Consider the following 12,181-nt stretch of genomic DNA (forward strand, 5'->3'; position numbering starts at 1 on the left):
AATTGCTAGTTTATAGGACAAAGCATGGGGCTATGGTTCATAGCTACGAGGCAAAATCTCAAAATATTTTATAGAGTAAAATTAAATGCATTCTTTATTAACCTTTTTTTTTGGGGGGGGGGGTCACAGCCTAAACTTGGAGACAATGGCTTGGGTCCACAGATGTCTTTCAGAAGTGACCTGCTGCATCGTCCCTTTGTCTCATCACGTATCATTCCAGAGGACAAGCTTTTTGGAGGTCCAAGGAAGGGGCTGTAGGACAAAAGAGCTCCATTGCATAGAGGTTCCACTAACCTATCTGAGCATCCAACCTAGTGGCTGGGATCTAAAGAACTATCTAGGTGTGGTAGATTTCCTCCCCTTAGCTGGCGCTGTTACAAATAGCTTCTGAAGTGCTGCTGCTGTTTTCAAAAGTGCTTTGCCATGCTTTTGTGGAAGACTTTTTAGAAGTTTAAGTCCAAAGTCCCTCGGGATACAGTAGGTCTGCTTACCTCTGGATTCTAGCAGTATCTTGAATTCTATTGCTAGAGTTGTAAGGTCCAATTATATGACTGCAAATACAGGTTGTTTACTTTAAACATAAATTGCCGGTGCACTTTTGAACTCTTGAGTAAATTGACACAACTTATATTCACACATCTGCAATCTCCGTTCAAAGAGAAGTGCTCAGGGTCACTTTTTTTAACCCATCCACACATTCAAACCAAGCAGAAGTATTTGCTCAGATTGGGAAAAAAAAGTCACTGTTTTAACCATGTTCTGCTCTCTTGGTTGTTAATTTAGAACCATTTTCATGACAAAGGGAAATGTATCCCTGTTAATTCTCCTTGACTTCTCAGTGGCTTTCAGTATTATTGACTATGGTACCCTTCTGGAGCAACTGCAAGTTTCAGGCACCGGCACCACTTTGAGGTAGCTCTGCTCCTTGGATGGATGTCTCTAGAAGGTGATGCCCTTCAGCCCTGTGAAGCCTTCAATGTGGGGTTCCTCGGGGTTCGATTTTATCACCTGTGCTGTTTAACACTTACATAAAACCACTGAGTGAGGTTATCTAGAAGTTTGGAGTACGTTGTCAGCAATATGTTGATGACACAAAGTTCTACTTCTCCTTTACATCTGCAGGTGAGGCAGTGGATGTTCTAGACCGTTGTCTTGCCTCAATCATGGATTGGATGAGAGCCAACCAACTCAAGCTCAATCCATATAAAGCTGAGGCACTGATAATGGGTGGTTCCCTAGCTTGTGGGTACTTCTGCATCCTTTGCTGTCACTTGAGGTTCAGGTGGCCTCAGTGACATGGAGTGCCTTTCATCAGCTCCAGTTGGTGGTCCTGCTGCACCCCTGTCTGGACAAGGATAGCCTAAGTTCTGTCATTTATGCTCTGGTAACCTCTAGGTTAGATTACTGCAATGTGTTGTACATAGGGCTGCCTCTGAAGACTGGAAATTCCAGCTGGTGCAGAATTCTGTGCCAGGTTGCTCACCAGAACAAGAAAGTTGAAACATGGTACACCAATCCTGGTCAAACTGGCAATCAAAGTGAAAGGCTATGCTGTGTTATAAAACATACCTGTTCTAAAGAAGAAATTTGAAGCACTTGAGTTGTACAAATGTATTCATTTAAAGTGGAGGATTTGAATTGGGGGGGGGGTCTGTGCATGAGTGGAACAGACTTCTGCTCATGCAATGAGACTCCCCCCTTTTCCTCCCCCCCCCCCATATCCCCAAAACTGGCAGGTTGGGGCATTTTCTAGAGCAGATTTTGTAAGAAAGGATGGAGAAGGAAGTCCTGTCTGTTCATAGACTGGATTCCACCCTAAAAGTAAACATGGCATTTAAAAGTAGGCCTTCTTAACGTTCAATAATAATAGTAGTGGCACTCATCTGTTTTCATTGCATAAGCTGAAGAACTTGAAAAAGCAAGCAAGTAGACCAGTCTTTGAAAATGGATCATAATAGGATAGAATGTGTATTTATCATTTAATAGTGTTTTCTAGCACGTTGCCCTTGGGATAAGTCTGGTTCTCTTTGATGATAAAATAACACATTGTGCAATACCTTATCTGGAGGAAATAAACCAATAAATGCTGTGCTGTAGAATTTATTGTTGCGTTGAGAATGCAGCCACAGGGCTGTTAACTATGCCCTGATTAAGCTTTTTATCATGGGAAATTGCCCTGGAAAATTGTGATTTATTTTTATGGATGTATATTTGCTAGGTTGCCAAAAAGAACAACAACTTCAAGCTATAATTAAAAAGGGGTCCTTGTAAGCTGCATATAATGTGGAACATACTAGGCTTACTCAAAAATTCTAGGGCACTGTTCATCAATTAATTTTGATGGCAGGCCATGGTGACAAGGGAATAGGAAGTCCGTGCTCCACACCTCCATTGCCTGGATGGACCTACAGTAGCCACCTCATTACTCCAGGGTTTTCCCTTCCACATCCTCCTTTTACTTTGATAGGACCAGTTGACCACCTGACTAAGAGGCTGCCAGTTCCTGATCCTTGTTTTAGACTTGAGGCAGATAAAGTCTGCCAGAAAGGATTTTGGTATATCCAGTCACAGACAAGGTATCATTACTGAATGACGGAAGAGCTACAGGGTAAGAAAACGAACGAAGGGTCTATGAAGAGAACTAAGAAGTTTCATTTACAACCATGGACTCAGCTACATTACTAAAGAAACAACTATTTGCATGCGCTATAAACATGCAACACCAGATGGCGCCAGAGAGCAGAAAAAATATATACATTTTCCCATAGGGTTTTTTATTTAATTTTGTTTTAACAATTTAATTTCTGACTTATTTATAGAGGGTTTCCCCCCCTGTGTGTAGATCCTCCCTATGTCATAGACCAGAAAAATCAAAGCTTTTTCACAAAGTTTTGGCTTTGTGAAGATTCCAACCTTAAGATGTGCTTTTACTGATGAAGAATCTACCTCCAACATTCAAGGTATAAAAGGTTGTGGTCTGTATGTGAAAAGGAACACCTTCCAAGATCAGCCACTGTATCCCTGCCATGACAAGTGGATTATAGAACAACACAAAATATGACCAGTGCTGCCCCCAAGGCAGCAGTGATACTACACTGATAATGGTGTAGCCAGTGTTGCATAATGGTTAGAGTGTTGGACTGGGAGACCAGGGTTCGAATCCCCACTCAGCCATGAAGTTCACCAGTTGTCCTTGGGCCATTCGCCATTAGCTGTGTGCTTCCTTCATCCTGCGGTATGAACCGAAAATAGTTTTATTCAGCATTACATGAGGCAAAAAGAGAATTTTATGAGGAAAAACTAGATTTTCATCTCACTCCCAATCCACAAAAAAATTGGCAAAGTGCCCCATTTAGGTAGGTGATTTTTGCTAAGCCCTTCTTAACACTTCGTGGGCGACGTTAAAAGGAACCTTAAAAAGAGTTACTTCTGTCCTCCACTGCCTCCCGCAGTTTGATCAAACTCATGCTGGTAGCTTCAAGAACACCATCCAACCATCTCATCCTCTGTCGTCCCCTTCTCCTTGTGCCCTCCATCTTTCCCAACGTCAGGGTCTTTTCCAGGGAGTCTTCTCTTCTCATGAGGTGGCCAAAGTACTGGAGCCTCAGCTTCAGGATCTGTCCTTCCAGTGAGCACTCAGGGCTGATTTCCTTAAGAATGGATAGGTTTGATCTTCTTGCAGTCCATGGGACTCTCAAGAGTCTCCTCTAGCACCATAATTCAAAAGCATCAATTATTCGGCGATCAGCCTTCTTTATGGTCCAGCTCTCACTTCCATGGAAGTGAGAGTCTCTTTTAACCTGAGTTATAAATTGAAATACTTCTTCCTTGCCACTAGGTGGCAGTTGGTGATTCGGATATCTTGTTTATTGGCTCACTGAAAGTGGAAGAGTTATTTTGTCTCTGGTGGCCGACATCGATATTTAACGTGGAATTGCCTCCTTGGTTCAGTCACATCAAACAGCATCCATACACCACCACCACCCAGTCATTGTCCTGTATTTTCCCTGCGGGTCTTTTCTTAGGCTGCAGAAAGCGTAACTACTTTTTTCCCAGGAGAAAGGAAGATCAATGCCATTTCCATAGGTGTAAATGACGCAAGCGAATAGTGGGAAACTAGGGATTTTGGATAGCTCTGCATATCATGATCGTGTGTGTGTGTGTGTGTGTGTGTGTGAAATTAGCAGAAAATTATTGTTTTGAAGGGTTTTGATTGTTGGACGGGCATGATATTTTAAATCTATCAAGGGGCGAAGGAAACAGCAACAGTCTTGACAGGTCAGAATCAGAGTCAAGCATTTACGAAGCAGCTATACTGCAAATACACCAAGTTGATTTGTATTGTTGTGCTTCTGCTATGGGGGAGACATGTTGAAAAAGTAATGAAGGTGCAATCCTATCCACAAATACCTGGATGTGATCCTTATTGAACTGACTTCTGAATAGTCGCACTGAGTCATTTGGCTTAAAACGGGACTTTATGGAAAGGTACCTAAAATCATGAGTGGTGGCAGCTAAACAGAGAATCTTGTCCTTTGTCCTTTCTTCTGGAAAATACGAAGACACCGCTGTTAGGCAAATTAATTGACAGCACTGCTCTAAACTCACCATGAAGCATTCTTACTTGGGTCCTACTGAAATAGACTCAGGGTGTTGTTTTGTCTAGCGCTCAGTGTTGTGAAGAGCAAACCCTGAAAATAAGACTAAGATTGCCACGTTTTTTTCCTGGCAGAACCACCTGCATTTAACAGCTGCATCAAAGGTAAAAATTCAGCAGGTGCTGCTTTCCTCAGCAGAAATACACAGAAGACGACAAATTTCTTCTTCTTCTTCTTCCTCTCTATTTTTGCCAGTCATTAAGCCATTGAGTCGTTCAAGAGCCTTGAGGCTAGATACCAAGTTATTGGTGCTAATTAATCACAAAGGAGAAAAAGTACACAATGAACTACATATGAGAGATATGTCCATCCTACCAATTACCACACTTGTGTATATCACATCAGCTTACAGGTGAATCTGCTTGCCTCCTCTTCCTTTCTGATTGTATCTACAAGCACTTCTTGAAACAGCATGCACTGACCCAATATATATACTAGTTTCTTGGCCCTGGCCCCACATTTTCTTTTAATCTTTGTTGAGACTGAGATTCCCATTCATCAGAAGCGATCATGCCTGATTCTTTGGGAATTTCTAAGCAAATTATTATCATGGAGCAAATATAAAGGGGGGTAAAGGGACCCCTGACCATTAGGTCCAGTCGTGACTGACTCTGGGGTTGCAGCGCTCATCTCGCTTTATTGGCCGAGGGAGCCGGCATACAGCTTCCGGGTCATGTGGCCAGCATGACTAAACCACTTCTGGTGAACTAGAGCAGCGCATGGAAATGCCGTTTACCTTCCCGCCGGAGCGGTACCTATTTATCTACTTGCAGTTTGACGTGCTTTCAAACTGCTAGGTTGGCAGGAGCAGGGACCGAGCAACAGGAGCTCACCCCGTCACAGGGATTCGAACCACCGACCTTCTGATCGGCAAGTCCTAGGCTCTGTGGGAAATAAAGCCGCAATCCTTTTTTTAATCAGGAAGAGTGGATAAGGACTATAGAACCATTGTCACTAGCTATGTGTAATAACAGCAAACGATTTATGGGTACTCTGTCAGTTTCCAGATCTGCTCCTCTTTTGTACTCAATATTCAAGGAGATTTGTTGCATATATCACTTGATGCTTTTCATTCAGTTTCTCGTTAAAAGGCATGATACTGGAAGGAACTTGACCTGCCATCGAATTGTCCTTTGTCTAGTAGCGTCTGGATTTGCCATGCAGCTATTCCTCATCAGTCTAGTCATGGCTATCTTCCCTTTCAACACCTTCTCTCCATTCATTACTAAGTGCATGAGATTACATCAGCTGACCTTGTCTCCTCACTTCTGTGAGCTCAGCAGAAGATTGACAGAAGTATTTTGTATTTTGAAGTATTTGGAGAATTGTATCGCAAAATTCAGATTTGTGCGAATTTCAAAGGTTGGATGTGTTTCAGTTCTCCTATTGCTTCAGAAATTGTGGATTTGACATTCAGCTTTAAATGTAAGCTGAGGTGAATTTCTTCCCTATCCGCACTGCACACACAAATTGTGACAGAGCAGTTGGACACCACCCAGAGGACAGGGAGGAGCCTTGTTTACCTTCTGCAAGTTTGAGGCGTGTGGAAGGAGATGAAAGGGGCTATTGTTTCCCTGAAGCTACAGAGATACATTGGTTCTATACCAGTTTAACTGTTGCTACTTCCTCCAAAAAATCATAGTCATTGCAGTTTGGTGGCTGTGAAGATATAATAATATACCTTTAAGTATTGGTGCTCACTAATAATTCTGTTGGCTAGAAAGGCAGTATATCATTTTCATAACTAAGATTAAATTAATAATACCATGCACACACACACACAAACAAACAAACAAACACACACACACACATACTGAGTGACTGTCTTCACCCAGCCATCTAAGTCCACTCTCCAAGTTGGTGGTCACAGTTGGTTTTTTGATGGGTGAAGTGGTCTGTATTTGTCCTCAGATGGACAATCCGATAACTAAGATCTTAGCGAAAACTGGTGGTGCTGAGGCAAGACCAAACAGAAAAAGCTAGCTCAATCCTGATAGGTCTGTCTTTTCATAGTAGAAATGCAGGCACCAATATGCATATTAGTGCATTACTAAATCTACAGAAGCTTCTTCCTGAAGCCACCATAGATCTGACAGTCTTCGTCTTGACATGCGTTTTTGTAAAAGACTTCTTGTAGCATTTTAGACCCAGAGCAGCCTAGAATCCTTGATCACTTACTGGAACAGAAAAAGACAACACTCCAGAGCTTCACATGTAACTATTAGTAAGTTCTGACTGTAATGGCCTATATATTATATTATATTATATTATATTATATTATATTATATTATATTATATTATATTATATTATATTATATTATATTATATTATATTATATTATATTATATTATATTATATTATATTATATTATATTATATTATATTATATTATATTATATTATATTATATTATATTATATTCATCTGGCTGCATTTCCCCAGCCACTCTGTGCAGCTCCCAACAGAATAATAATAATAATAATAATAATAATAATAATAATGCGATAAAACATCAAACATTAAAAACTTCTCTAAACGGAGCTGCCTTCAGATGTCTTCTAAAAGTCAGATAGTTCTTTATTTCCTTGACATCTGATGGGAGGGTGTTTCATAAGGAGGGTGCCACTACCGAGAAGGCCCTCTACCTGCTTCCTTGTAATTTCACTTCTCACAGTGAGGGAACCGCTGGAAGGCCTTCCGAGCTGGACCTCAGTGTCCGGGCTGAACGATAGGGGTGGAGACGCTTCTTCAGGTATACTGAGCCGAGGCCATTTAGGACTTTAAAGGTCAGCACCAACACTTTGAATTGTGCCCAGAAACGTACATAGCCTCTGAAGGTTTTTTAATATTGCAAAGCATCTCTTTTTGTGCTGTATTTGGATCTCAGAGGATTTAATTCCCTACTGTATCATCTCATCTGCCCAGATCTAAACCTCTGCCAAGAACTCTGATGGATCAGTTTGCATCATTAAAGCACTACTAGTGACCTGAAGAATATTCTTGAACATAGATGCAAAGGGCCTTTGGGAAATAAAAAAAAAAAAATACAAAACTCTGCAACATTTGTCCCTGCCCCTCCATGATGCTGGCTTCCTCAGGAACCGCCAACTTCAGCTGAAGTGAGAAAATCTCCTGCTTAGTCCTAACTAGGTTCAGCTTTCAGCCCTTCTTCCAAAGTTAACAATGGGAAGAATTCAAATAGGAAACTAAGTTTAAGGTGCAGCTGATGTTCCTGCAAGGGCCTAAATATTTAAACATGCATTAAAAGTTAGGATATTGTTGCTGCATCTCCCATGCAATGCCCACTTACATCTGAACATGCAGAATGGTGAAGAATAATTGGTTAAAACCTCTCTGCCTCCAACCCTGATTTCATCAACAGTAATAGATAATGAAAATAGAGTTGCTATCCTTGATTTCTGATAAGTCCAAATGGAAAACATATCAAATAAAAAAAAAAACCCAAACTACTTTCCTCTTGTGTGTAGGATTGCCTTCTAAAGACAAATCTAGTTGAACCTGAAAAGCTAAAGAAAATATGATGACAAAGATGAATGCATGTCTGGGTATGTAACAAGACAGGGACAATCTCAATCTGGTTTTTCCTCTTTGTTTTGAAGGGATGCTAATTAAAAGAGCTTTTATGAGTGAAAGATCACCAACTAGATAATAAATGTAAATGCATATGATTAACATGCTTCTTGGGTGTAAAAAATTCCTCCTCAGGGCGGATTTTTTATGTTTCTCTGATTGGGATCTTGAAGTTGAGAAAAACTGGCATTTTAACTTATTCCAAGTTAAGAAGTGACATTTGCTACTGAAGTGCAGTTCTGCCAAGGACATTCATCCCCAGTGTCTCTCTGGACGGCACTCATAGATCCCATTGGTTCTAATGGGACAGTTTTTTTACCTTTTTATGTACATTCGATGCACATTCCTCTCCCTTCAAAGAATTCTGGACATCGTAGTTTGTGAAGGGTTGCTGGAAATCATAACTCTGTGAGGAGTACACTACAGTACCCAAAATTCTTTGAGGGAAAGAATGTGCTGCAAACATGCTTTAAAGGTATGGTGCATATTCAGTCATCAGAGTGTACTTAAATCTCTCGCTAAAATTAATTGAACCTAAAAATGCTAACCTTTGGCAGGATTGTGCCCAATATTTCTTGATAAGGAAGATAATAAATTATTTGATAAGCATTTGTTTGGCAACATTTACTGGTGACTCTGTTATGTACTGAAGTTCTCACCCTGGGACAGCAGGGGGATACTGTAGATAGTTTTCAATCAGGTCCACATATGCAAATAAGGGATTGAAAGTGACGTTCAGTGATTGGATAGTTACAGAAAGTTGTTACAGTTACATTGTACTGGAGCTCTATATAAGCAGGCTGGCTGAACCCTTCAGTTCAGTTCTGTTCTGACCTGTGAATAAACAAGAGCTGTTTGGAGAATCGCTGTGTTGTCTGATATGTTCACCCACAACTTAACAGACTCCTTCATGGATGGTATTCTTTGGAATGCAAATGATTAATAAGCAGAGTTAATTTATTGAACTTTAGATTACTCACGACACATCCAGTTTAGGTACAGCTGTCAACTGAGAAAGTATAGTGAGTAATGGTGACAAGGGCTTTCTTATGCAATGAATGTTACAATCCAGATCCATTTATATATGTGGAAATTTTGCCTTTGACCTCAGTGGACACTGGTATGAAGCATGTCTGCATATATACAGATTCTGAGCTTTATATAATCCGGTAGACAAAAATGTATCTGGGTAACTTCTTACATGAGAAGCCTGACATCATTAATGAAAATACTGTCAATTTAGAGTTAAGTCAAGCAGTTAATTAAGCAAACTCCTTTAATTTGTTGACTGGCCTAATGCCTCTAATCATGCTATTACTAATTGTATTAATTACTTTCTGTACAAAAGCTAGCAGTTCAATGTGTTGCATGTGTCAGGTTCTTCTGTTAATCTTGCTATTATGGTCTGACATCACATCTGGGATATGAAGAACACCATCTTAATTGGAAACATTTTGGAAAAATCAATAGCATGGTAATACAGGGAAGGTAGGATGATAATAAAGATTAATGGAGCTGAACTCTCAGCATCTATTTGTCAGCACCTGAGAGCTGTGGAGTTGACATGCATCCATCTGGCATTCTTAGCAATGGCATAAGAGATCATAATGCTGGTTTAATGTCACGAGGGATTAGTCAAGAAATTGACATATCATTTCTTCCATTGTGAATCCCAAACACAGGATCGCTCTGCAAGGTGGAGGTGGAACAGCCAGACTTAGTTGTCTTTGCTCAACTATCCTGTCAGCCACTTTTCCTCTTGAGCGCCAGAAACAGCATTTGGCTATGTAGTACATATGGCAGCCAACGCTTGGTAAGTTGGTCAAGAACAGAAAGTTACCGGCTGTAAATACAAATGATTTTATGCCCTCGCTAATTTCTGTTTACGATGGGTTGTCCTCAGGGAAAGAGTACATTGTGTAAGGTTGCGTTTCACAATGAAGAATAATCCCCTTGTAGCGTGCAATGGATGTAATAAATATGCCGGTTGGGGGAAAGGTGCGACTGGTTATGACAACACAATCCAGACATATAAATGAAGCCTTTTGAGAGATATATTGCGAAGCATTTTTAAGCTATGGGTTCTGCACAAGGGTGCCTTAAATGATGAGCTTTTCCTTTTGCAGTGCAGAGTACAGTAATGGATTTGTACCTCCAACCCAGAAGCAGTGGGACCCCTCCCTATAAGAGAGGACAACTTGACCTACAGGGAGTGGCAGACCTTGGTAATATGCTGCCCTGTGCAAGACCAACATTTGACACCCTCCTCGCTGTCATCTCACCGCTGGCTTACACAGGGCTTTGGGAAGGTGGTATAGGCTCTGGCAGGGTCTTAAAGCCCTCCTACCTCCTTCCCAAAGCCTGGTAAGTGTTAAGTTGTGGGTGAACATATCAGATGACACAGCGATTCTTCAAACAGCTCTTGTTTATTCACAGGCCAGAACAGAACTGAACTGAAGGGTTCAGCCAGCCTGCTCATATAGAGCTCAGCTACAAAGCAACAGTAACAACTTTCCGTAACTATCCAATCACTGAACGTCACTTTCAATTCCTTATTTGCATATGTGGACCTGATTGAAAACTATCTACAGTATCCCCCTGCTGGCCCAGGGTGAGAACTTCTGTACATAACAGTAAGCACTTGCCTGGCTTTGGCAAAGAGGAAGGAGGATGCTAGGACCCTGCCAGAACCCTCCTGCCTCCTTCTCAAAGCTGGAGAAGCACTTTGAGAAGGCCCTGTCCTCAGCTGCTCACCTTGCGCGGCTGCACGGCTTGCACTGCTCTAAATCTGCCTGTGCTCCAGGGGTACCAGCTATGACCTGCAATTATGGTTAATCTAATAGCTCCTCCAAACAGCCTGTTTATCGAACCTTCATCCTGGTTTGCTTACACGCTTCTGCAGAGGTTAGAATATGCCCAGTGCTTACAGGGTATTCCTTCTTATTTGTCTGCAGGCTGTTCATATGACAATGAGCATTCACCCAGAATTGCTTGCAGGATCAGTAGCATAGCAAGACTGGGACAGGCGGGGGGGGGGCTGCACTGGGTGCCCCAGGGCATTCTGGCGGACTGCTGGGAGGCATTGGAGCTGCAGGGCAGCATGGGAGTTGATTGGCAGTACTGGCACTTCAGGGCTGCAGAGCCACTGTCCGTGCTCCCAAAAATTTCAGCAGCAACTTTTGTTGATTTTGTAAAAGTAGCTCAACAGCTTTGGGGGTATCTCCTTTAAAAAGTTCAACAGCATTGGGGTATCTCCTAAAGAAAGCTCAACAACTTTGGCAGATCTCCTTTAAAAAAGCTCTGCCCCAGACGCCACTGTGCAGGGTGTTTTTACTTCTATTTTATTGTGGCCTAGGACCCACGTACCTATGGGACCGCCTCTCCTGGTATGCCCCACGGAGGACCTTAAGGTCCACAAATGACAACGTTCTGGAAGTCCCAAGTCACAAGGTGGTTAGGTTGGTTTCAACTAGGGTCAGGGCCTTTTCAGTACTGGCCCCAACTTGGTGGAACACTCTAGGGCCTTGCGGGACTTGACATCTTTCCACAATGCCTGCAAGACAGAGCTGTTCCGCCTGCCCTTTGGTTTGGACTCAGTCTGACCCTTATGTTTCCCTCCCCTTATGGTTTTGACTTTTAAAATGAGGCTGCATTTTAAATTGCATTTTAACCTGTATTTTAAATTGTTTTTTCTTTTTTTTCTTATTATGTTTTTACTGAAATTTTATTGATGTTAGCTGCCCTGAGCGTGGCTCTGACCGGGGAGGGCAGTGTATAAATAAAATTTGCTTACTTTACTACTAGTAGTAGGGTGACAGAGCGCTTTAAATTGTACTAGGGTGACAGAGCAAATTTAAATTTTTTTATATATGCCCTTGAATCCCTCCTGCAAAACAGTGACAGTCTGGAGGCACTAGCAGTAGGTAGAGCTGCG

This window comes from Podarcis liolepis, assembly GCF_965112155.1.
Source record: "Podarcis liolepis genome assembly, chromosome: 3".
Taxonomy (NCBI): Eukaryota; Metazoa; Chordata; class Lepidosauria; order Squamata; family Lacertidae; genus Podarcis; species Podarcis liolepis.